General features: G+C 36.4%; 1 protein-coding gene across 1 annotated transcript in view; it reads right to left on the bottom strand.

Annotated features, from left to right (window-relative positions):
• CARD11 (caspase recruitment domain family member 11) overlaps positions 1-27,053 on the bottom strand; it is a 114,071-nt gene that overhangs the window by 86,706 nt on the left and 312 nt on the right. The gene's annotated exons all lie outside the window — the stretch shown is intronic.

Below are 27,053 nucleotides of genomic sequence, written 5' to 3'. Positions count from 1 at the left end.
AGGAGAAAGAAAACAAAGAATGTGATAAAGCAGGACAATATTTCAAATATTGAATGTTTAAAAATGTTTATTCTGCAAAAGTTAGTAAAAGTTTTATTTAAAAAAAAAAAACTTCCTAGGAGATTCAATTTTCCTATGAACAGAACCATTCTGGAGACTAAATTCATTCATTAAAGTACAAGTCCTACTTCGTATAAAAATATCAATGTAACCTTAGCTGCCAGCTCTGCAATATGTGACTATAAAGCATTGTTCGAGATTTTTAAAATTAAGTATTTATACTCCTAAATCACTCTTGCCTGAAAAATACCAAGTATTTACCAGTTTTGAAAATCATGCCTTTCCACATCTAAATATAGATGTAGGATGTTCTTGATCACTAAAGCATCACAGAATCCTTCTCAGCTGAGAACAGTCCTAATTCATCACTCTGCATAGTGCTTTGAGATCTTTGGATGAAAAGCATTACAGATCTATTTCCAGGATCTTCTTCGAAACTCTGGAAATATTTAAAAGCTCTGTAAAACCCTTCCTTCTTTAATAGGACTTATAGCTTGTGCTCTCAAATGAATGTATATGCCATTTGCTTTTATATACTGTCAATTGGAATTCCGTCAACCAGACTTTTTTTGCCTCAACCTACTCTTTGTTCTATTTTTGTTTTTCTGTTTCACACTTTCCTCTTATTGATGGATGCCGTAGTTACACAAAATGATCTGTACTTTTAATGAAAATAAGCTCACTTCTAGCTTGCTAGCCATATTATCTTCACTTCAGTACTTTCTGTAGAGAGGCTGTTTCTTATTAATTATATACAACTTTTTAAAAAGATAGTAAATGCTGAAAAATAAAATATAAGTACATGTATGAGCCTGGAGCCAGTGAAAAAGGGTGAAATAACAGCTAGGCAGTCTTCCAGCAATGTCACAGTAAAAGGTAGGCTCTGGCTTTTTTTGCATATTTGATCTGTCCAGAGCTTTTTCATTTATCAGAACAGCTGGTTCACAGCTATAGTGCACAATGATTTGAATAATGGTGCATTCATCCTAACCCTATTAAATAAACAAAACACAAATGCTCTTGTGACTGCAAAGGCTTTAGCTTTTTTTAGAGGTTTTCTGTACATTGAGACTAGCAGGACTGCTTTTTAATGGAAAAAAAAAAAGCACGTCTGTTTTGAAAGAGTCCAATTAGCAAGTCTCAGGACGCTCAGCTTACAGTGCTGAGTGAAATTGGAGCTGGACTTCTGCAAAACAAAACTCCAGCACACTGCTCACTGGATAGAACATGTAGTCAACTGAGAAGCAGGAAATAAGAGGAACAAAAAGAAAAAAAAGGAAGTGGATGATAAAACCCATTCTCCCCACATGTTTTCATTTATAGAGTGTCATGAAAGCCTACTTAGAGGCTTTTATTTACTCTTAAGCTAGACACTGGAGTTTTTTCTGAACATTCAACATCCCTCACTAGAAATAGTATTACTATTTTCATACATAGACAGAAATATTTCTTTTTGATTTTTATGAAATCCTTTTTTTTGGAAGTGATGCACAGGTTGATGAGTAGTCTAGGGATCTCAGAGCACATAGAATTACTTTGTTTTCATGCAAAGGAGAGGAAGAAGAGGAAAACATGCAAGATTAATAAGTATATGAAAAACAATCCAATCAGTGCCAAAGAAAAGAAAGGAAATACCTCACAATTCAACTCCGGTATTACAAATCAAAGGAAAATCTAGCAAATTCCATAAAGTGACACTAGGTAAACCCAAGCCAAACTTATGACAAAGTTTTCAGTTGAAGTATAGACACAAGTACTCAGATCTATGTGATGACCTTTAAAGGTCCCTTCCAACCCAAACTATTCTATGATTCTATAATCCTATCAATCAATATATCTATTAATCTCCACTTTCGTATTAATGATCTTCCTACTACCAAGACAAAGTTTATAGGATGTCTTTTTTACCATATCAAACAATAAGGACCAAAGAAAAGAGCAAGCACTCGGGCACAGAAAAGTGCCTTCCAACATCATAAGCCCTCCCAGCTGCACGGTGCAGGATGGACAAAGTACAGATGCCGTTCGGCTGGAGATAAGGTTGGACTCCTGGCTGGCCAGGTGCTCCCAGTAGCCTCCTACTCCACACCGCAGCTGTGTAGCAATAAATCAAAAGCACATTCATTCCATTCATTGCACTGATCTCTCTACCTGATGCCAAATTCTCCTCCTTCTCCTGATGGAGGCCAGTGATCATTCAGCATTAGATCTCAGACATGCTGTGTTTTGTTCTGCTTTTGTCTTTTCTGTCTTGTTTTAAACGAGGCACTGCTTACTGATAGCAGTGTTGGACAGAGCTGTCCCTTCTCTAATGGAAGGGAATATAGGGCAGAAAAGTCATCTGATTTCAGAAGCATACATACCTATGTAGAGGACAAGTTAAGTGTACAGAGCCATATATACCTAATTATATCTACAAATATGCATGCATTACATATGTCATATATAGGGTGTCTTTATAGATTATACATGTATGCATAGACATGTGTATCTATAAATATGCATTCATACACAATTTATATAGTGGGGAATGCAAGAGTTCATACAGAGTTTTTAAATGAAACTGTTCTCCCATACAACATTAAAACCAAAACTTATAAGGATCTACCAACATGTATTTTCTGTTTTGGAGCGGCAAATCATAAAACAAGCCTACATTTTGCAGTAGTATAGTGACACAGTTAAAACACCAATTTCAATTATAAGCCTGTTTACTGTTGCCGACCCCTCTAACCATTTCAGCAGCATCTAATATATCCTGAGATCTTTAAACAGGGTACGATCAAAACACATTGCAAAAAAAACAATCAGAAGATTGTGTATGAACAAAAAGCAGCTAGGCAACAACAAGCCATAAATACCAAGCGGAGCTGCAGCCACGGGCCGCCTTGGTGCCTGGGCATACGGATGCAAAATGGAGAAAACCTGTTGGGAGCCTTTGGTAAATTATGTCCCCAAGGGATGTTCCCCAAGACAGCACAAAAACCACAGAGCAACCTATGCACCTTTATGAGATTGTCATATGGAAGGTGTTATAAAAGTGAAAAGCAGTATTGTTATTACCACTGGTACTGGCAGCTGTGCAAACACAGGGAACCATCTGCTGTCATTTTATAAGTGCATGGGTGATCTGGGACAACAATGGGCTAAAAACATGATCTTCCTAAGTAAGTGAGGTTGGCTTAGTTTCTAACATTTCTGTCAACAAATCTGTGGGCTAGAGTTATACTCTTGAGACATTCCCATCTTAGTTTCTGCATGTAGGTGTTATATCAATGGGTTTTATGGCCATAATATTTAAGCCCTCAGGACAATGACTGCAATTCACAGATCATAGGGGATGATGTGCTCAAACATGACTTTGTGGTAGATGCTGACCACCTCCACAACAACCACTATAAAAGACAATGCACATGAAAAGAACAAATAGCATATTTTTGCAGCCTAATCCACAACAGTATCCTATCTAAAATTCATACACTGTTTTGGGAGCTTTCTGTTTTGCTCGCATTTTATGTCATGTCAAACTATACCATATTGAAAACATGCCATGATCTTACAGCACATATAACAATGTCACAATTCCTACAACAAATACACAATTATCTTGAGCTGACTATTCACTGCCAACTCACATGTAGGTAATGTAGGCTCCTGAGGAAAAGAAGCTCAGCAACATACAGGAAATGGAGGTTGGGGTTCGTTATTATATATAGCAAGAAGCTACTTAAGTATTATTATTTCTTGTCAGTGTTATCTTGTGGAGATTACAGCAAACATTCGCTATTTATTCTTGAAAACAGACTAAAAATTGTGGTAGATAGTGGAAAAATCACATCATACAAAGGAAAGAATACTAGAGGTAGGAACTGATTTACAGATCTCAGAAAACTAAAATTCATGGCTTAATACTGTGACTTGGTACTTCCATGAAGCTTTGCATTTCCAAAGAATAGTACAAACATTCCTAATTGATCCTCATGAATAATTTACTGTTGGAAATGACACTATAACCCTTGCCATTTCAGTGTATCACTGAACCTGCTGCCTTATTTTTCAACTGTGGATTCTGCAAGGCATACGCGTGAGCATGTTTTAATCATTTCATAGAATTTCAGTTGTGAAATAATCCACAACAACTTAGTGGAAGCTGCTTATCTTATCACAAACTACTTGTTGATTCCTCCCCATGATGATGTGTACTGCTCACATAAGTTAAATGCTTATCTAACTGCCTTAAATATGCTACCTTTGCATGTGCATTGTATCAGGATAAGTATGCTATGTAAAATGCACAAAATCCCTTAATTTTTAAAAAGGCACTTCCCCAACAAAATGTTGTGAACCTCTCATTAGTTTCATTAGTGACTTTTCATGACAACACACGGAAAACATTGCTACAATAAATCATTTGCTACATGAACTCATTGCTACAAGAAATCAGAGGCCACAATTTAAGTAGAACTCAAATAAAGGATCAGACATTTACACAGAAACACCCATAATTACATCAGCTAGAATAAAACTAATTATCAGGGATACAAAACCCCACGTGTCAGACCTTAAGCCAACTTTGTGTCTGTTAACACAAACACTTTGTATGGGTCTTTTTCCCTACCCATCACCAATATGTTTTATACTTGCAAATGTCAGATAGGATACAGCCTTAAACGAACAACCAGTTTGATCTGTCACGGCAATTCTTAGCTTAAAATTATAGAACAGATTTTGCAATATTCACTGTCAACACCCAAATCAACTGGAATCAAGTAGTAGCACAGGAATTATTTTTGTTTTAAATGAATGTGCAATAGCATCAATAGTGTTAGTAAGGTAATTGAATTTCTAATCTGATTTTTTCATTATTAAACATGACAATTGTGTGCAACACAATTCACTTTCACTTAATTGGTATCTAAAATGTAATAATCGTGTGACTAGACAAAACTTTTTATATCACAATCATTAAACATTCTTTAGTGTACTGTATATTTTTTGAGCTACATGTATATTTTAATAATGCTGAGTGAAAAATTTATAGGAAGCCTTTTTGCATCTTTTCAAGCATGAAACTGCCTTACTACAGATGAAGGACTAATCTGCAAAAGTGCACAATGCTATGACAGCTCCAGAATTATGCAGATAACAGTGGACTGTACAAACACAAAAGAAAAAAGAGCGTTCTACCTTATGCTCATATACTCCGCAGATTTTTCCATTAAACTAAAAAATTCCTTGATGTCTGTCTCTCTCCCTCCTCCCTTCCTTTATACACAATGGCAGAAACATGATTTCACACACACATAGTTTCTTGAACTATAAACTATTTCCACCTGCAAAGTAAATTATAAATTATACCCCCTAGAGGCTAACTACTGATATTCTCTTAACGCACATGGCCAATAAAAACATATAGTTTCATGGCTAAATAGTAAGCCTGTAATTTAATCATAGGGTCCTGCTGCCATTTATAAATTGCTCCAGCTTTTATGATGTCAGCATTGCACCTTTTTTGGAGACACAGAACAGTATTCAGACATAAAACTTGTACTATTCTAAATGTACAAGGACTATAAGGCAATATCCACATAAACATTAACCCAAAGGGAATATATTCTTTCTGGTCAGGGTTGCTGATGCAGGTCACCAGGTTGAGGCACGTTTCCTGAAGGGCAGAAAAGCAGGTAGACTTACCTTATACTTAAAGGCTAAGACCTAACAGAAACCAGACAAAATACATCTTAGATCAAAGGTCACCTTTCTCTTACTGCTCTTGCAACATCTCGTATTTTGTACTGGGAGAAAAGGGTGTCTGAATTCTAGCTAGCCTTGTAATGTAAGCCAGCACCTTTCCCATGAAGCAGTGTTTTCATGTGACATATTTAATTTTTATATCCAGCATAAAAGTTACAGTTGGAAAACCATATGCCCACAAGTTCAGGAAAGCCTAAAGGAAACCAATGGAGTAGAATTAGGTCAACAAGGCAAAGAAGAAAAACAGTGAAAAGAGGAGGGTAAGGGGGTAGGAAGAAAAAGAAAATTTATTTCCACTGCTGTGGACTTTTTTTTCATAGGAAGTCCTCAAACAGTCAAAGTTCAGCAGGTGTGATGTGCTGTGTTGTGTGCATACTATCAGCCTCCTTGCAAATACATCATGTTATTGCCAACTGACACCATAGCACTGCTATGGAGGGCGGGGATTTCCAAAGTCTCTCAGAAAGAGCGTGATATAGATTGTGACTATTTATTTTTTTAAAATAAACATTAGGTTTGCTAGACTACTACTACTTCTAATGAAGAACCTCTAGTGAGAGTATTTATAGGTTCTTGCTATGTGAACAACACTACTTAATCTTTTAACAGTTAGGAGGAGATGAAAAAGATGGCACTTGGCACAGTTCGATAGTTTCACTGTTTTCTTTAGGAGTTCGCACTGACACCCTACTGCTCTTCAGGGAATTTTTTTCCAGGTCAATTCCAACATAACACTTCAACAGCAGCAGAATTAGCATTGTCTGTCTCTCACTCCGCCTTTCTCAGCAACCTTGCACACTTACGACAGAATCTGTGAAATCTATAGAAAGGAGGACTACACTGAGAACTGTGATCACCAGAGCTTTAAAGAAAGTTTCCCTGAATGTGAACTGATTCTTACTTCAGATTAATATCCAAGGAGGATGCGTGATGAATGGATATTATGACTCTTGCAATTGAGAAACTGAAGCATAACTAAAAAAAAACTAAATCAGATTAACTCCATGTGGCTAGCATTGTGGCAGGAGCAATGCGTACCACAGCCTCATCCCAGATAAAGTATCTCTGAAGGGAAAAGTATTAGTCAAACTTTACACTCCGCTCCATTCATCCTGGCTGTCTCTGAGGGGACTAAACTGCTGACCCACCATTTGACCTGCTGAATTGTAATTGGAAATACATATCTCTGATTAATTTTCTGTAGGGATGTCTATTCAAGAGTCTCATATTCGGTTCTAAATCTGAAGACAGGATACACATTCTGCATTTAAATATCTCAGATATGCCACACAAGTAGAATAAATTTGTACTTAAATTAAGATAAATCTGATTATAAATAGCTTAGATCTCACTCTCACTAACTGTCACATGGATACAAAACAGATTGTGAAATGCTACTACCAGGATTCCACTGGATTCTACTGAATCTCTCTCTCTGTATATATATCTACTCCACGCAGGCACGAATTACAACAAAAACAAAAGGCAACGATTCCAAAGAATTAGTTTAGTTATTTTCTGCAAATATTATTCCTGCTGCATTTCTTGTGTTCTACAGAAGTTACTCAGTTTGTACATACATAGCTGATAGAAACATAGGAGAGAAAAGCTTTGTTTATTGAAATGAACCTCATTTTGAAGCAGAATCATAAGGTAGAAGTCCTACTTCTAGCATATCAATGACACAACTTGCCATGTTTCGCAGGTTCATCAACATCCAGTAAAGGTCTTTCAGCTTTGTGTCTACAGCAACCCTAGAATGTCTCAAGTTGGAAGGGACCCATAAGGATCATCGAGTCCAACTCCCTGCTCCTCGCAGGACTACTAAAACTAAACCATGTGACTAAGAGCATCCATCCAGATGCTCGTTGAACTCTGACATCACTCCTCTCTTTGCTTCACAGTTGTATTTTTGATTTTGCATGAACTAGTATTTTTATTTTCTTCCAGGCCAATGCAGAAACAAGTCAAAACCCACCGCTTACATTCTAATCTAATGCCAGCTGTTTTCATGTAGACTGGCTGTCAGCCAGCCTCCTGATGGATTCTTCTGTGGTTTGTATGAACAGAGGTCACACTCTGAAGTCCTGGGGAACACAACAAATACTTCAATATATGCTTAATAGTATAGCTCCAAGATAATTGAGCAAGAATTTCTCTTTCAATGTTCCTCCAAGACAATAAAGGTGAGCTGGCCTCAGTATAAATTCTGAGGTTTGAAGGGGAATGGCCTAGGTTTAGGTTGTCCTCAATTTAGGGAGCTATTCAGAACTTGTGATCTCTGTGTCTGTTAGTACTAAAATGCCTCCATTATTTTCTTTATATGGAAAAGATTCTTTGAGTCTCTGATGATCACAACACTTTTTAATAACACTCTTTCTCTTGCTGCTTCTTTTCTGATTTAATCTTTTTGCCCCAAAAACATCTTTCTGAAGGATGCAGAATGAACAATGGAAACATCATTCAATCCGGCTTGCATACAAAGATTAATTGACTTTGTACCACCGACAGGTTGATGTCACTAAAACTAATAAATTCCATCCAACAGTTGGACCCTAGCCACAGAAAAGTGTTATGAAAATAAATGATATAGCATATGTCATTCATATATCAGGGTAGGAAGAATCACTTGTTTCCACTCTACAGAGTCTAATCAAATAACATGAGACTTCATATTCCAGGAAGGACATCAGACTATCAGGAGATTTTCAGTGCATTGGAAAACTGGACAATGTGGTCAAAACATACAGGCAACTTCTCCGTGTCTATAAGTTTTTAAGAAGTACGTTTATAAGCATATTCTCTCTCTCTGTAAATACTATCAACCTGCTTTTCACACAAACTTAAGAAGCCAAGTATTGCCTTAATTATACAAACACAGAATCCACTGTTTTTGTTTCCTTGATTAGCTGAGGTTAGTGGGAACACAAGGATAAACTAGGTTAAAACTAAGCCTTAAAAATTACATTAGATTCCATCCTTATGCATTAAAAAAAGCACAACGAGTAACTATCTCTTGGGAAATTATTATAATATATGCTCTCAAAAAATACTGTTGAAATGGGCATGCAGATTATCTTCTATAGCTCGATTTTTCAGACTTGAATAGTATATAGACCCATTAAATACTCTCAGGTTTGCTCTTTCTAAAGTGTGGAGTCATTCCATTCTACCACATCTGAGCCATTTAAAATATACATACTATATTATTGTGTTTGGCCATTTCTGTGTCAGTAAATTATTTAAAAGTAAAATGATTGTAAACACCAAATCATGTCCAGAAGAATAAGGAAGTTATCTGAGTTGCACACAAATACTACTTTATATACTGAGTTTTTGCAACTTGTCTCCTTGTCCCTATAGCCACACACCAGAGGGTTAGAGGAGAGATAGCTGGTGTTCACTTACTGTACAAAGAACTCAACTGTGTCATCTGAAGGAACTGCTTAAGCTTCACTGGTGAAAGAAATGAAGTAATTTTACATCAGAAGGCCAAAACATTCAAGTAGCCAAAATTCTGGGGGTTTTCGTTTGTTTGTGGGGTTTTTTTTCCACTGGGAAAAAATGTTCACACTTGATGATCCTAAATGTCTTCCATCTCTTTGCAATGAAATCACCCAAAGATATAAATAAACTATTCTAAATAAAGTTCAGACTGACTGCAGCATTAGATATGTCTACTAATGTATGTGACTGTCAGCCAAAATAAATTAACCTCCAATAGAAGTCATTTTCATAAAATTAATTATTCCAATGTCAGCTAAAAGAGACAGGTGCACTCTCACTATTCCTTCACCTAGACTTTTCCGTGAACTTCTCAAATAGGCTGCTGCTAGAAAACCTTAACAATAGATCTATATTTGAAGATTTTCTTTTGTTGCTCTTTCCAGGCTGCGAGTTTGGTTGGGGTTTTTTTTAGTAAAGTAAAGGATCTAGCAAGAAAAATAAAGGATTACTGAGCAATTTATATATGGCAGAATTTGCTATAAAAATGTAAGAGGAAAGTCAATGACAGAATGAACAAGATTGACCCTTGTGCACTAGAATGTGGAACTGAGATACTGGCAAGCGCCTGTCACTCACCTCAGGCATTTGGCTTTTGACACTCTTCTGAAAATTTGCCCAAATTTAGTTACTGTAAATCTTTGAAAAAATTAACTTGTATAGCTCACTGGAAACTGATTTTAGCTGCCAATGCCCGCAAGATTCAATCCATACTGAGAATGGAAAAGTTCAGCTGGAAGGGACCTGCGACAATGATCTAGTCCAAGTGCCACATTAAACGCACTACAGTCAAACCTAATTGGACTTCCCAATGCAGTGGCAGCTCTTGGCTGCTTTGAGCTCTCTCCTTCTAAGTTCAGGCATAAATGCTTACTCAGAGCTTGCATGGGAATTTTTGCATACCAATTTACTGTGCTATGCAGACATACTATAAGCAAGTACGACCACCCCTCTGCATTGAATGGAGCATGAAGCCCATGAGGAAAAACCAGCAGGCACGTAGCTGACGTCTGTATTTTGTAAAGCATGGAGCAGACATATGGATAACTATTAATTATAGGGAAGCAGGTCACGGTTTCATAGTTAAGATGGAGATGTATTTTGGACTTGTAAAAAAGATTCCAGCTGCTTGCTACACTTAAAAAAAAAAAAGGTGAATTCTAAAATTTGCAAGTAAACTCATTTGTTATTTTCTGAGGTAAAACTGAGTAAAATTGATTAAAAATTGAGTTCCACATTAAGATGTAACTTAGACTGTTCACGTCTATTGCTAGATTGCAGGTAAAGCTCCAAACTTTTAAAGAGGAATTTCAAATATAATGTCCAGCATTATAAATCTCAGCATTAATAACAATACAGATGAGACCCAAATATAATCCAAACACGTTAAGACCTGGGAATGCATTGTTAAGGCATCAAAACAGTCTCAACTGTGTTGCTGTGGCAGTGATGGAATGCTGCAGGAGACAGTGGAGAACCACACCAAAGTACCTGAGCTGGTGCTAATCCAAGCTGAAACAACCACACAGAGCAATGTAGCACTGGGAGAGACAATTTCAGGTCCTCAGCTACTTCTGCTCCAGAGCTTTCCTGGCCTTTCCTGCTACACTGGGGTCTCTGTTCCTCGATTTCATGGTGTAGGCATGCCCTGAAGTGGAAGAAAGCATATTTGTAGCACTATAAGCATACTCTTTCTCTTTTTCCAAAGATATTTTCATTGTAATTATGTGCTTAATGAAGAGGCTCTTAACTTCTTTATTTTTGCTAGGGTGACAATGCTATGTTTCCTTGCTACATACCACTCTGAAGGAGGCTTCAAAACTCTAGATATATTTTCCTCATTGTTGGCATTCTTAAATTTCACAGAATGGCATTGCTGACAGACTATTCAGCCCTCTAACTCTGCTTCCCTGACTTATAGATCAATTTAAGGCCAAATACACTAATGTGATTTTCTAGGTTTGTAATTCTTGGTTTTGGAATAACTATTACATTTTCCTGACATAAATATGTACCTTTGTTTGTGTGTATTTTAAGGATGCTAATATGTATTCTTGAACTTATTTCCTTCCTGGCTTAGTGCTTTGTATGGGGGGCATAACAAAAATCGCTTGATTAACATAAAGACAGTTTGGAAGGGACAGCGATAAGCTAGTTGTGAAGAGGTTTGACCTAACAGTAATTTGTATATAGGAACACACATTAAACATACGGGGAGGAAAAAATGGTAATGCTCTAGGCAAGGCTTTGCTACGGAATAAAGATCCATCTCCTTCTGCACAGAAATACAATAGTTTCCTAACATCACAACATTCCAAGAGAGAATTGGAGCATATACTATTCAATTTTACAAAACTGTTGAATTGTGCACTTGAGACAGTAAATATGGACAGCATGATAGACAGACTTTTTATTCCAGCAAAACTGTTTTGTGTTGATATTCTGTGTCCGTGATGTATCCAAATAGCTGCCCTGGGGCAAGACCCCAGTGCAATCAAGCTGTCAGGTTTTACATAGATATTCTATGAAAATAACTTTAATAAATAAATTAAAGATCATGGCTACTTGCAAAGTAGGCTATTCACTATTTTACAAGCAGTTCAGGCATTTTTTTAATCTCTAAAATAGCAGGTTGTCATCAGATATTTAGAGGGTTAGTTTCATCACCAGCAGGATAAACAAAACAACGTTCCCCAACCTGTAAATCCCTTTCCCATGTCTTAACGCATTTAAGGCAGAATGAACTAGTTGTATTGTCAGCATACTAGACAGAGCATGAGTCCTGTCAATTTGTTGGACTAAGCCACTCTGTTCAAACAAACGTCAGAATACAGCTTCAGGTTTACTTTATGCACCTGCCTGCTTTATTATATTGAGAATAAAAACAGTTTTGGGAAATGAATATCTAACTTAGAAAAGCATAAGTTGCAGGCAACAAAAATATTATTTCCTTATTTTAAAGCATTTACATGCTCTTAATTCATTTGCACCCCAAAGCATGTAACCAAGAAATAAAATAATTATTTTTGTAAATAACATTTTATTTCCAAGTAAATTGTATCCACTTAGGCAGTAAAGTTTTTTTATCTAGAGGAAAACTTGAAGTCAGCTTCCCAAAGCACTTGCCTTTCCCAGAGAAACAAGGAAGTTGGAGCAATAGCCTGCCACATCCCACTGGTTCAATGGACAGCAATGGTACAGAGCTTTCAGTCATTTGGACGTTGTTATGGGAACTACAAAATTAGAGATCTAACAATTGCAGGTATCTGTAAAAAAATGTTATATGCTACTTTTCTCCAAATTCATTTTTGTTGGTCACTCTTCTCAACACTAAAAATCAATATGTACTTGATTTAAAAGTCACATCCATTCCTCTCCACACACTGCAAGCCATGGCTTATATTTGATAATAAAGACTAATATAAAACCTTATTTCCTCTTCTGTGTGATACTGACAAAACATTTTAATTCTAGGCTTGAACACAGCTTGCTAAATAACCTGCATTTGTTTTTTCTTGTTCTGAGATTAGAATAGTCTATGTCAAAATGACAGTCTAGCAATTAAGTCATTACTCAACATCAATACGATTGCAAGAATCGGTTCCCTAGTATGTCTATTTGAGGTATGAATTTGAATGAAGGGGAATAAAAGAAGCAACAGTTCAACAAAACTGCTGAACACATACTTAACTTTAAACTTGTTCTTAATTACTGTGTGGCACATAGGCCACCAAAAATATAAGCAAGTCTTATTCTGCAGCAATATCCAGTTTACAAATGAGTGTCCTATACAAATCTAATTACAGTAAGAGGCATAGTAAAACACAGGCAATATAAGTTTAATTAAAGCAAGTCTCTAATGATGTCATCAGTAGACCAGTTTGTGCTTTGTAAATAGCAATTACTCCAGAAAGGCAGAATTATTAATCCTATTTATCTGCTCCTCAGTATAAAGATCTCCTGTTTAAGTAGTGTGTTACAGTCCATCATGATTTTAAACCCCGTCGACATAGCAGGGTTAATATAGCTGAGTGTCAATACATAATAAGGTTTTAACTGTGACATTTGTATTGAAGGAAGAGTGCATCTGAAGAATAACAAATTGTTACCTAATGGGCAGCCATTAAGGGGTTCTTATTAAACACAAAATCTAAACTAAAGACTATATTCACAACAGTCATAGTCATTGCAGTGCTCATCTCAAGCTTTAATTTTCAGAAACCAGTAGAATCCATAACTGCATGCTAGGTGCTTTAACTATTTATACAATGCACAGAAGAAAATCAAGCACCTCAACGTGGAATTTTGAACAGCCCGCAAGTTGAAAAGGTAACCACCAAAGCTAGCCAGTTGAAAATATTAAAGAAAGATGTGTGTCTTAAATTTCATTTCTTTAAAGGTTTTAAACTTCTAATCGCAGATTCCGGAATATGCTTATCTTGGTTTAGGATTGATAGCCTACAATATTTCCCAAGCTTAACTGCTATTCCTTTTAAAAAAGGCAGCAGATGCTCCTGCTTTTCGTTCAGAAGAATGAAGTCTTGTAAAAATTTGTCAGTGCAATGCAACACAAGTAGATCAACAAAATGAAACAACTGGTGCTGAGGACCCATCATCCATGCATGTTTCACAGGGATTTACTTCAGCCTTGTTCTTGTCTGATCCAATGAATTGAACACTTGAGCATCTCTTTCTGCTTAGCTTTATCTGCAATAAATGCAGTTCACATGAACTGAGAGTACTCCATAATGCAAACCAAAACATGCTAAATACGGACAGCTGGTAGATTCCCTTCAAAAGCCCACTCCTGATTCAAGTTGAAATGCTACTGGACACAGATACTGATGCCACCACCAACTAATGGGTGAAGCATCTACAGAAGCATTAGCCTGAAGAATTCCAAAGCTTTTAAGGTTCCAGGAGTTTTTAGTTGTGGTATTCTTTGCTGTTGAAGCTACACAACTTTATAAGAAAGGATCAGCTACATCAGAGAGAAAGAGAGGACAAAAAGGAGCGTGATTCTGCAACTTCATCACAGGATTGGGCACTAATTTGGGAAATGTGAATTCCAACCTCTGCTCCAAGGAATGTTTATCAATTTCATTCAATGGATATTTAAATGTAAGAAGCAGCCTTTGGAGGTTTGAAATTGCCCCTTGTCAGAGGAGACAGCAAAACAAAGATCCTGATCAAGATCAAGTGTGCCTACTTCTGGGCATATGTAAAAAGAAACTTTAAAATGCCTTGCAAATCTTACTGTTGAAACCTCATGCACCTTAAGTGAACCTTTTGAAGAATGTACTTCTGAACTGGGGCACCCAAGGTCTGTCCAAGTTCCTTTTAGGCATTCCTTCTGGAGATTTGGGACAAAAACATAGCTATAAAGCATGTAAGCAGGAAAAAAAGTTCACATAGAATTTATTAGCTTGGAGGCCTACAAATACCTGAAGCTACACTCTTTAGTTACATCATGTTTGTGCATATTTATATCTCCTCTTTAGCTGCATGACTTCTTAGAAAGTAACAGAGCGTAAACTGCCTTTTCATCACACCGTTTTTATGTTGGTGAGACTCCACTGAATTTAGTGAAATTCCGTTGGCAAGTAAAATGGAGAATAAGGTCCACAGAGTAAAATTCTGGGCCAGCTGGTTTGAATGAGTTTTCCAGAACAGGTGAAATTCCTATAAATTGCTTGAGAGAACTTAAATTCAATCATAGATGGAAAAATAAGTAGAGGCTGGTTTGTTCGGCTTTGGTCACATTGTAAATATGGAGGAACAGATTTCACAGGGACTAGCTGTAGAAGGAAGAACTCAAAGCACACAGAATAGCAGAATTCTTATTAATTGCTATTATTCTTAAAACAGTATTGATTCCAAATGTTTAAACACATTGAGACACATCTATGGATGAAAACTTGCTGATGTTCTATATGTGTGTGAACATGTGTACAAGCTTTACACTTTGTTAATTTCGTATCTAATTAATGCAAAACTTGCAAACCCATATTTTATAATTAAAGTTCTTTGTCATTAGAGGCACGCTGCTAAGACATTTCACAAATATGTCCAATTTCATCTGTAAAGAATGACAGACTATAAACAGCACATTAAGCAATTTGAAAATCATTTGGGAAAAAACTCAAAACTTAATTACAGAGTTCAAATTATTGAAATTGCTCATGCCAGTGTTAAAAAAAAAGAAACACAAAACCCTCAAAACTCTCCAATAGAAATTATTGACCCATTCCTGTACAGCTAATCTAAGAAATACAATTTGTCTTGAGGCTTTTCTTAAGAAAGTAATAATTTAAAACTGTGCTGGTCCCCAATAAGTAAGGCTCCAAGACAGTTTTGATCCATTGATGAATTCTTCCTAATATGTTCCCTGAGGTACAGTTTTCCTAAATCTATTAGACATTTACAGTCTTTCAGGATGTGCTGCCTGAGATGCTCTATCACACTGTATTAACTTGACAAGGTAATGCAGCGCTATCTTTTATTTTCATAGAAAGAACTATGTTTGACCTTGGAACTACTAACAACAGTTTATTACCCCTAACCTTACTAGAGGGACATTCTGATATATTACTGTGAATTATTTCACTAGACATATGATACACGTTAAATGCATGTAGAAAGTATACAGGACAAGATCCCTGATCTACTAAAAATCATCATATTGTTTCTACCTAAGTACCCGCTTCTCCAAAGAAAGGCAAAACAGAACAAAAGCGCTCCATAATGATCCAGCCATTTATAAAGCACAGTTAACAGAAGAAAAAACAATTCTCATTTGTTGCCGAGTGGCTTCTCTATGCTGTCCCTATCAGCATGGAATCATGGTACTAACTCCCCTTGCAATCATAAATAGTCTTGAAGCCCAGGTACAATTATTCTCCTTCCAGTATACACACTTACACATTTGTGGTGATAAAACGAACCCCAGGCCCTCCGCCCTTATTCTGCGACAGCCTCTGGAAGAGTACCTTCAGTATCATTGCACTGATAAAAAGATCACAGCTACACTGGGCACAGTTGTAAACCCTCCTATGCAACGGATTTTGCGAGTTTATGCATCACAGTAAGCTTCCAGGAATAAGAGTTATTTGTGCATTAATCTTCATCTTAATAACCCCTTTGCTCCAAATAAATTAGCTATACTTAGCTGTGTCATAAGACAATATACTGCAATGTGCTAGAAGGAAAGCTTCTCTTTCATTTTTCTTTTTCAGAATTACTCTCCACCTAAATGTTTACCAAGGAGCCACACAAAGTGTAACTACTCAGCACAGGAGTACAACTAAAACAAGGGTTCTTTTTTACCCTTTTGATGTTCTTCTAGGGACATATTTGCACGTATTACTTAAAAATATATATTAATGTAACTAAAAATAGAATAATTTAAAATGCTTTGTAATTGAAAAATCCTACATCCGTAGTATTTTAAGCAGCAATTTAAGATGTATTGTTCTTTCTTTTTTTTCAGAGTTTTTATAACCACCTATGCAACAGCATTTTTTAGGGTCCGTTTTAATGAATTTTTGCCAAAATAATGAACCTTGAGTGACTGTAAGCCCCTGTGACTTGCTAGAAAGATCAACCAATAACAGTAAGCACGGCACAATGTCTCCAACCGTAGCACCAAGTTCTGCTCTAGGTGACATTTGCTGAAACTAGAGGTGTCTGCTTAAATTAAATCCTGCAGAGATATTCATCTGCTGGATGTTAAGCATGTATATATTACTGCTGTAATGCATAGGATTTGTCCCTTGCCTGAAGTTGAGTATATATACTAAGTCCTTGCAGTATTAAGGCTTTATTTTGGATTTATATCATTATGACAAAGGGCAGAATTAGTCTCAATATTATTTAGAATAGATGTATATAGTAAAAGTAGAAAGGCCACATCTATGAAAGCTTTTCTTGATCTATTGCAACTCCCTGAGACTTCAAACACCCATAGCAGGATTCAGACTCTATCCAGGTATCCAAATGATTAAAGCTACTCATTTTGTAAAAAATTAATTATCATTGAATGAAAGAACTCTCTGAGCATATGGTTTTGAGATTTGCCAACATCCAAGGACAAGTTATTTTTTATTAATCTATGTTTGTTGTAAGATGTCTGAGACATTGTGTAAATCTCCTTTTGAAAGGCTGAAGTCAAGAGTTGAGAAAGAAAAAGCAAGATGCAGGCACTATTCAAAGAATACCACAAAACAAAGTTTCTCTCATCAGAGAAGAGAAATATGGAGACTCCAAACTGAATTTTTTGCAAGGCATTTTACAGATTAATTTAATTGGACTTTTTTTTTTTTTAAAGACTTAATTGTAAATGTCCTCCCTTGCTAGCTTTGTTGTTGTTCCCAAAGCAACCATCTTGTTTTTCTCTTGACAATTGTCTCAGTATCTGAAACTTTATAGTGTCTTTCTTTTCTTTCTTTGTTGCACATTAGAGTAATTCTTTGGGTGCTACTGTGATCAACAATGATCACTGAATTCAGGTGAAACTGAGAACAACCAACCCCAGTGCAATAGCAACTTCCTTTCCTCTCTCCTCCCTGAAGCTAATGGTTAAGCTCCCATTGGTAAGGTCAGACAAGGTTACCTCCAGCTTGTGAGATAACCGTTTCTTTAAGGTTTGATAAAGCAATGTTGGTATATATTGCAAACTCTCACTAACTTTGAAAGCTAAAAAATGTACACAAACATTTATTTTTTGAGATAGAATATTAACACAACTATTATTTTTGTTGTGAAACAACACCGAACATTGAGAAATACCTAATTAGGAATAGCAAAGATTCTATTTAAACATTATTTTCTAAATAAGTAACAATGCCTTCTACAGACAGGGAAGCCATTGCATTTCTAGATAAAGTATTTGAAGACCAGTTACTAACTGGAATGGTCTAACTGGATAGATCAGGAAAGCTAAGCTGATGAACACTGGCAATAAATTGAACAGGTTAAACTCAATGTAGATTATTTAATTTCAGATGTTAAAATCCCTTAAATTATGAACTCCAGCAGACTAGAGTTCACATTACTCAGGAATGATGGCATCCACAAAGGGATTTATCATTCTGCAATTTACATTCTCTAATTCCACACTGCCGGTTGCCTCAGCTGAGCTTTTCTAAGCGTCACCATACAGATGCAAATTCACTGTTGACAACCCTTACTCTTATTTGTAGTCTGAAATAATTTAGCATCACTTTTCAACTGTGGGCTTTCCCCCGCCTCCCCCCTCCAGCACGCTTTTCCTGACAGATTAAAGATCTATCAGAATATCATTCTCCAGGAAGGATCCTGAGTAACATCAGGCCAAAAAAGAGATCTGACAAAGTTCCCCCATACACGCACTTCTTCCACACACCTTTCAACCAGATGATGGTTTTCTGAAGTTTTTTCAGTTTATCATCCTAACCTAAAAGGTTGAACATCAGATAACACATCTTTTCTTTTTTTTTTTTAAACCACAATCATGCAAGACATTATGGCCAAATGACAGTGCTGAAGTCGAAGTACATTAAATCAAACAATAGGAGATTATCAGTCAACCTTGTAATCTCATCAAAAGCATCAGCATGCTTGTTCAATATCTGTTTTCCATAAAAATCATATCAATCAGCACTGATTGTTAATTTCGTTTCTACTGTTTCCATCTTAACCAGCCTTTCAGTGCATGAGAACTGATCTTCAATTAACATGCTTGGGATTACTTGTGGCATCATGTTTAACCTTAAAATATTTACACAACATTGGGTTTTCTTTCCACTCTTCTGGAACTTTTAATGGCAGTTTGAGATTCGTTAAAAAGAACACTGATAATTTGCAAAACTTCTTAGGTAATTCTTTGTCTGGTATTTCCAGGCATTGTATAGTATTGTATTATCCAAGCATTATAAACTTGAAGGTATTTTGCATTCTTCCTTGTGACTCTTACAAAGTATTAATTTTGACTAACAAAGAAATACATTGCTATTTCTTTCCAAACACAGAAGAAAAATACACCAGAGTTGTGTCCATAAGGGGTAACGTATGCACTGCCTTCCTTCAATTTGTTTAGCCCTAGTTATTAATATTTAGGCTTTTATAGGTTTTTAAGGTTATAAACTTCACAATTTATTTCGGTTGTGAGTGAATAAATCCAAGTTACAACTCAATACTGAAGTTTCACCCTTATCTGCTTAATTTTTTCCTTGTGAGGGGACTTTTTAAAGCTCCTTTATAAGACTGTCATGAAAAGCAATGATATACATTCTCAAGAAAACAAAGTAGCCCTTATTCTAATCTTACATAGCGTCTGATCTGGAATCCACTATAGTTCTGGGGAAAAGAAAATGACATGAATTCCCACGGGTTTTTTTCACCTTACCAGTATAAACCAGACGTAACCACACCGAAATCTGTAGAGTTGCATCAGTTCAACTAACATGTTACATCAGACTTAAGTTCTACTTCTTTGTAGCAATCCAGACTGGGCCAAGCCTTACTTTATTTCACTGTTAAGGTAACAGTGAGTGCTTTATATAGCATGTCATCTCACCTTGTCGTTTGTACTTACATTTTCTTCTTGTACCTATGAGAGCGCTGGGGAGCGGCTCCCAAAGGAAGGTCACATTATAGTCATCTTGGAATACTTAAAAACTGATGATACACATACAAATTCAGGAATGAGATCAGATTTAAATATTATTGTGAAGAATTACAGATATATTCGTTAAAAAAGCCAAACAACTGTAGCATTATTGCACTGCAACTGCCACTCAGTTTAAATTTCATGAAGTTTTCCATATCTTGCTGAACTCACAACTAACAGAAAAAATCTCCAATCTTTAGCTGTCCCAAACCCCTGTATTAGTAGAATCATACGTACGTATAAACCAACTACAGGAGTTAGATCATATTGTAACATTATAAGCGTAGCGGGGGTTTTTTCCATTATAGTGAATTATTTACATCAGAAGTGTTGATTCATGAAACTTAGGTTTCATCAAACTTGACCTATATGAAATGCATGCATCTGATGATGTTCTGTGAACTATTGATTTTTCTGCATCCATCTGTCTTGCACTCACTCAGTTCTGAGTACTCTCTGAAGAATAATGCTGGCATCTGTTTTAAGTATAAGCAGTCCAAATTACTGCATAGATGCATTACAGAGTAGTTAAGAAAAGTCAGTGGTTTCTGTGTAAATAGCCACAAAGTTTTGCTACTTTCTTTAAAACATAAATTTCTTTAATAAAGATTGTTTTATTTTATTTTTATTCCAATACTTCTCCTTTACTTCAGCTACTGCAGTCAACACTATCATAATATTCTGCTGCTGTTTAAATTTACCACTGGTGTGAATTCCTTTGTTGTGGTTGTTTTTTTCAAGGAATATGCATTTCATATTGTGTTTACTACCAAAAAGTGAGATATTTTTAATCTGAAGCAAGTAAAAAGACCTCAGTATACATTTAAATACATTTTCACAGCTTTCCCAAAAATGGTGCAAGGGTGTCACCCAAGTGGATCTCTTAGAAAATATTTCAGATTAGCCTTTTAAAATAACATTTAATTGCTATGGAAATTAAGATAAAATTTCTGTAATTAGTATGCATTCTTCCCTTCTGAGCACAGAACAGCAATAATACCCTTCAGCTAAAGCTATGAGAATGGTAAAATGTACTGTCTGTGTCCACAGCCTGGATTTCTACAAAATTAATTTATGTTAGTAGAATCATGATAAGAGACCTGTGAAAAAGAAAGCTCTTCAGTGTTAATCTGGACCCTTGCCCTATCTTGAACAGATTCAAAGACATAATATAATTGCTTTTGATCATCTTAAAAAAAAAAAAAAAAGCAGCAGCTCATACGTAAAGGAAGAATCACAGCACTGAGAAGAACCAGTCTTGAAAAGCAGTGAAGCACTGATTAGATGCCAGCTGAATTACAGACAGTCAGTCAAGAGATGGGGTGAGTTGACATACACAAGGATGCAGCCAAGGAGAACAGTGGTGACAAATAAATTATTTTAGTTGCTAAAGAACCTGCTGGTGAAGATCCTCTGCACCAAATAACTGGGGAAAAATGTTTTGGGACAACTTTAATTTTATGCCAAAATAGCAGTACTTGTAAAAACCAGCCAGCAAACTGGTTTACTCATGTTAATCCTCTTACTTCATCTCCCTGATCTGACAGAGTCTGGTCCATTTTTTTGCTTTTGCAACTAGAGTTATGGGATTAAGCCTGATGTTTCAACTTCAGTCATCAATAAATCTGGAAAATTCTTGGATACACAAGTGTGCAGGCCCAAAAGATTAATAAAACCAAAATGTCATTAAAAGACAAGAAACAGTCTTCTCATTATGGCAGAAAACTCTTTGCTGAGGTCCCCATAGTGCCAGATTCTTCTGGATTTTAATTTAAATTTAAAACAGTACTAATCAATATATTTTCATATCCTATGGAGGAAAAAAAAAATTATTACTAAGGTGGCGAATGCTGCAATCACTGTAAATACCTTCTATGTATTCTTTAAAGCTTACTTTCTTATTTCACGACCCATTTATCTTAGATGATTGGCAAATTGTAGACTATGACAGCAGTAATATAGCTGAGATGTTCAGTTATATCCCCTTTAGTAAGTATAATTGCTCAAGCCCTTGTAGTAATTGTTCTCATCCTCCTTCTTGTTATCTGTTTATCACATTGCAATAAATTGAGATTTTTCTTTTAAGGTTATTGCATTAGAATCATGTTGATCAATTCAGAAAAATGCAGGATTGTAATACTGAACTAATTCATCACATCTATTACTTTGTGTTTCTCAATCACAGTATCTCAAGAATACGCTATTTTTAGAATACGATCTCCATGTACACATTTAACACTGTTCTTCACAGTAATAATGTAATCCCATCACAAAATGTTCAACAGATGTCTTTGCTTTCTTAAGACAAGGTGTTTACCCTGCATCTGAAAATAACCAATGCACTTGATAAAAACACAATCTTCTACAACACTGTTCAGGGACGACAGGAATGTTGTCTTCATAATATCTTTGTGAGTAAGCATATGGGAGACAACAATCAGTTCACTAACCATTGAACTAGCATCCTCTCTGGGTGAAACCATGGTCATATTATAGCATCTTAGTACAAGAAGATCAGGAAATTAAAACTAACCAACATAAATCACACTGGATCTTGCATGGTATATCATGACTTCAGGGGGTTTGTTTTTGTTTTGTTTTTTAATATCAAAGTTCCCACTTTGAAAAATGGAAAACACCATGAAATGTAACCTCATTTCAAAGTGCTTAACGTTTTATGTTCTACCTGAAACACATCCTACGGGAGCAGTACCTTTTAATGTTGTGGATGGGTTTGGGTTCAGTTCAGGAGAAAAAAAAAAAAAAAAAAGGGAGGGTGGGGTGGGAAGCAGCTACCACCACACTCCCTATAGCCTGAAAGTCTTCTACCTCGTGTGATCAAGTGTAAGTTGATGCATTAATGCATTTCAGTAGTTATATTCAGTTGCAGTTTAGTAGATTTCTTTTGTACTTATGGTTGCAGGTTCTGCTTTATTTATTATTTTTTTCCTCATCAACTAGAAGGTTGAGAAAGTTACCAAGACGGCACTCATAAGTGTAAAGGTTAGATACAACCAAAAGATTTAGTCTTTGTCCAAAGTCCTCCCTAGTGTTTATGGGCAATTTCAGACATTCCTCAAAGCGCTCAGGTCACTTACACCTGGGGCGTCATCTGAATCATGAAAGGGCAATCCCTGCAACCCATGGCTGGATAGCCAGGCTGGCTGGTGTTTGAACACACAGACTTCTTAAACTAAGATCTCTCTCTACATTCTAGCCAAACTTGTCTGGAGTAGAATCATTACAGCCCCTGTAGTCTTCCTCTGGGAGGCTCTAAGAATGTTTTCAAACGTCTACATTTCAAAAACGCGGAACCTGTTGTCTTGATCCTTTATGTTACTTCGCTAACTCTCCACTCCATAAAACACAGCAGGGCAACGTGGCTAGGTCATTGTGAATTTCTTCTGATAGCTAAATAGGAAAGCCTATTGTTACATTGGGATAATACAGAAGATGGGATCATTCAGAAACTGCGCTAGCCCCTTCTCCTGACTGTAGAGACATTGTCCACATCAGCTTCACTGTATTTGAACATAAACACAGCTGTGCTACAGCTCTATCAGGATAGCTCTTAGACTCATAAAAGCCATGAAACGTACATTTCGACCTACTCCCTCTGCCCTCAACTTTTACCGCTGAGCCTTAGAACTGTACCTCATCTGTTCCCAGACTCCTAAGCACAATCATATTAAGCAGCGAGCAAAGGAATTTAACTATGAATTTGCTAGCATTTCTGAATTTAAAATCAGACCTAAGAGGTGTATAAATCTAATTCTAATTTCTTTTATGTAAATTCAAACCACATGGAGAAAACAAAAATCTGTCATTCTGTTTGTTTTGGGGTTTTATAACTGACACCATATTAAGTTATTTAAGCCCAGTAAAATTTAATGGGAGTTATTCTTGTTCTTGCAACAGTGTTCACTGCAGAAGATACTTCCAGAAGTGTGGTGAAGTCATTGTTTAATGTCTCCCCCGAGACTTCCAGCTATGTAATGTGATATTTTTTTTTCTTCTCTTCCAATGTTTATTATTGATGTAGAAGCATATTTACACCATAAAAGCAAAGCAGCTGGCTAGTGACTCTTGGGAATATACCCTTGTTAAGGAAGATTTTAGCCCCCTCCCAATAGTTTACTGCATTCAGGTTGATTTAGTATGCTGAAAAAAAAAATCCCATTTGAAAGCAAGTTACTTTCTACTCACATACTCATTGTTTTCTAAAGCTGCATCTCTCTTGGGAGAAAAGGAAAGGCAATATAAAAATCTTCTGGGACAACCATGTGGTAGTCAATGCAATTGCTTGCCCTGAGTTTTGCACTTTAATTTTTTGAGTGAAGGAAAATAGAAAACACACAAAACAGTGTTTTCAGGGTACCCACATGATCTGTACCTTCTACAGGAAATCCTTCTATCCAAGGGATTAGAAATATTAATTGTTCTACATTAATCATGATGAAGATCTTACTAAAATATTAACTTTTTAGGTTGCAACAGTATATTATGATTATGCCTGTTGAAGTGTTCATATTTCTCTGCATCTAATTTTCAAAGTTTTTGGTAAGAGAAAAACTCTTTACCAGTTACATTTTTCAGGTAGAGTAAGTCATCATCGAAGAAAGTGCACTGGTGGAAAATACCACATAATAAAAAAATTAATCAGTGATTTTAATTTTTTTTTTTCATAGAAGAATGAATTCAAGATAATTACTTGGCTTACAGGACTAAAATAGGCAAGCAAACCATAGCAATCACCTGGTTGAAAAAACTTTGCGTTTGGTATAATCTACATCCCAGTTGGGTACTACCCTTCAATGACTGCAAGAACCACATCAGGAGATACACCAGGTCAAAACAACCTGCTGCGTCTCTCAAAAAAGCATATAAAATTATTCGTACATGAGAATGTACAAACTCTAAAGGAGTTTAGCTAACTCCAAATGCTAGAAAGCTATACCCTAGAAGATATGAAGTCTTGCAAAAGGAAACTAAGAATTAAGGTTGCACAACATTGGCAAGATTTTCCTCTAGAAGTAGTTCCATGATTCAATTATCTTGTCCAGAAATCTGGCTTTCATCAAGTGGCCTGTCTTGAGCAGTGGACCCTTCTGTTCCTTTCTCTTTTGTCTCACTGTCTCACCACTTATGTAAATAAAACATCCCAGCATTCCGTATTAATTGTACAAAAGTCTGCAGCCCTTAGAAGACTTATCACATTTATACCTCACTGGAGAACACGACAGTATTTGGAAAAAAAAATCTCTTTTACCTCGGTTTTTCCACTTTTAAATGAAACTAACTACATTGCTGCTTCTTTTACTTACTTTTTAAATTCCTGAAAACCCATCCCCTCCTTTTTTTCTGTCATTATGAGCATCCGATTTGTTGTTTCTGCTTTTTCAGGTGGGAGAGCCGTTCTCCTGCTAGTCTTCCTGCCGCCTGTTTGTCGGTTTGGTCCCTCACTTGTTACTTGCATGCAGGAGAGTGAAGAAGCAGGTACAGAACAGAGGTAGTAAAATGGTGATATCCTATTACTCATCTAGGTAACAAAACTTCAGATATTTTTTTTCCTTGTTTGACCACTATTAAGTACAATTATTGCAACCCAGGCAAACAGAAGAAAAAAAGCCCTGCAAATACAGTCCTCTGTGACATGTCAAAGGGACACGGTTATTATTAAAAATAAGGAAATAACAAACTGAAAACACTTCACCTGAGATGTGGAGTTGGCAACTATAAAAGACACTACCGTATTTAAAAGCTTTTTTTAAAAAAGCAAGGCCTGAATGATGAAAATAAGTTAGCTTCCTATTCTTGTGTTTGCACAATTAACAGATCTAAAGCGCTACAAAGAAAATTAATTCCAAGAGGAAACAAGCTTTCACTAAAATAAAACAAAAGTAACATAAATTAGTATTCCTCTTTTGTAACATCTTGGTTTTAAAACTTCACAGGTTTGACAATGACTCGGCAGACTTTAGACACTAATAACCACCGCAAATGGCCTCCCTTAGAACTGATAAGGAAGCACCCAGTACTTTCTAAACTAAATTTGAAACTTTAAACTCAGATTTCCATCAGCACCCCTGTGCTCCTTTGTTAACAGCACTTAAGAAAACCAACCGCCAAACACACAATTAAATATACTTCCCATTTCCAGTTAAGGTGAATCAGTCCCACCCAAAATTACTATTTGAATAAAAAGTTTCTTCATACCGCAGTAAATTAACTACTATTAATGGCGCAATGGGAGTTGCAAACATTGTTACTTCCTTGAGGTCAGTTCTCAACACAGCTGAAAACAATCTAGGTTCACTTTGCATTGTTCTCAGAATGGACATATTGAAGGGAAAATCACAAGCACTGGGTCCTGGTATCTGTAGATAATTATTCATGTGGTCCACACACAAAAAAAGGAAAGTGTGACGCGAGAGATACAACAGAATCGCGATTTACGCTCTATTGACCACAAGGAAGAGATGGCTGTTGAAGTACAGCTCATATCTTTTAGTTACCAGGAAAAGGTGACGGAACAGGAGAAGAATTTAATCACAGCAACTTCTCGAGTGTAGGAGCAACAGGCTTTCACACACAAGGAAGAAGGAAGGGCAGAAAATGGATGTCATAAACTTTAATAACCTGCTAGATACTAGAAGAAGCAGGGACCAGTGTAGGTGAGAATCTGGCAGAAAAGATAAACTTGTAAGATACAAAGGGAGGGTCAAGAGGAAAAACTGACTAGCAGTTTGCCTGGATTTGATGGCTCGGATAGGAGAGGGGGTGACGGAGGGGCACGTGTTACACGCGTGAGGCAGGCAGGTGCTGCTGTTCACCTGCACTGGGGTGGTGTGGGAATAGTGAAGATGCTTTACCTTTTTTATGGTACAAAATAACAAAGGTATGAGGAAAAGGTGCTTTGTTGAATAATATACCTCAGTCAGGGACCCATAGTGCCGGCTGTTAATAATACAAAAAAATGACCTTGCATTTGATGGGATAATTTACTATGCTTGCCTGCATGGCTCCATCATAAGAGACAGCTTGTCAAAAAGGAAAAAAAAGAGCAGAAGCTGGCTGCCAGCCTTCC

Source organism: Grus americana, chromosome 15, assembly GCF_028858705.1.
Source record: "Grus americana isolate bGruAme1 chromosome 15, bGruAme1.mat, whole genome shotgun sequence".
NCBI classification, from domain to species: domain Eukaryota; kingdom Metazoa; phylum Chordata; class Aves; order Gruiformes; family Gruidae; genus Grus; species Grus americana.
The sequence above is the reverse complement of the archived record's forward strand: the minus strand, read 5'-3'. Positions and strand labels throughout refer to the sequence as shown.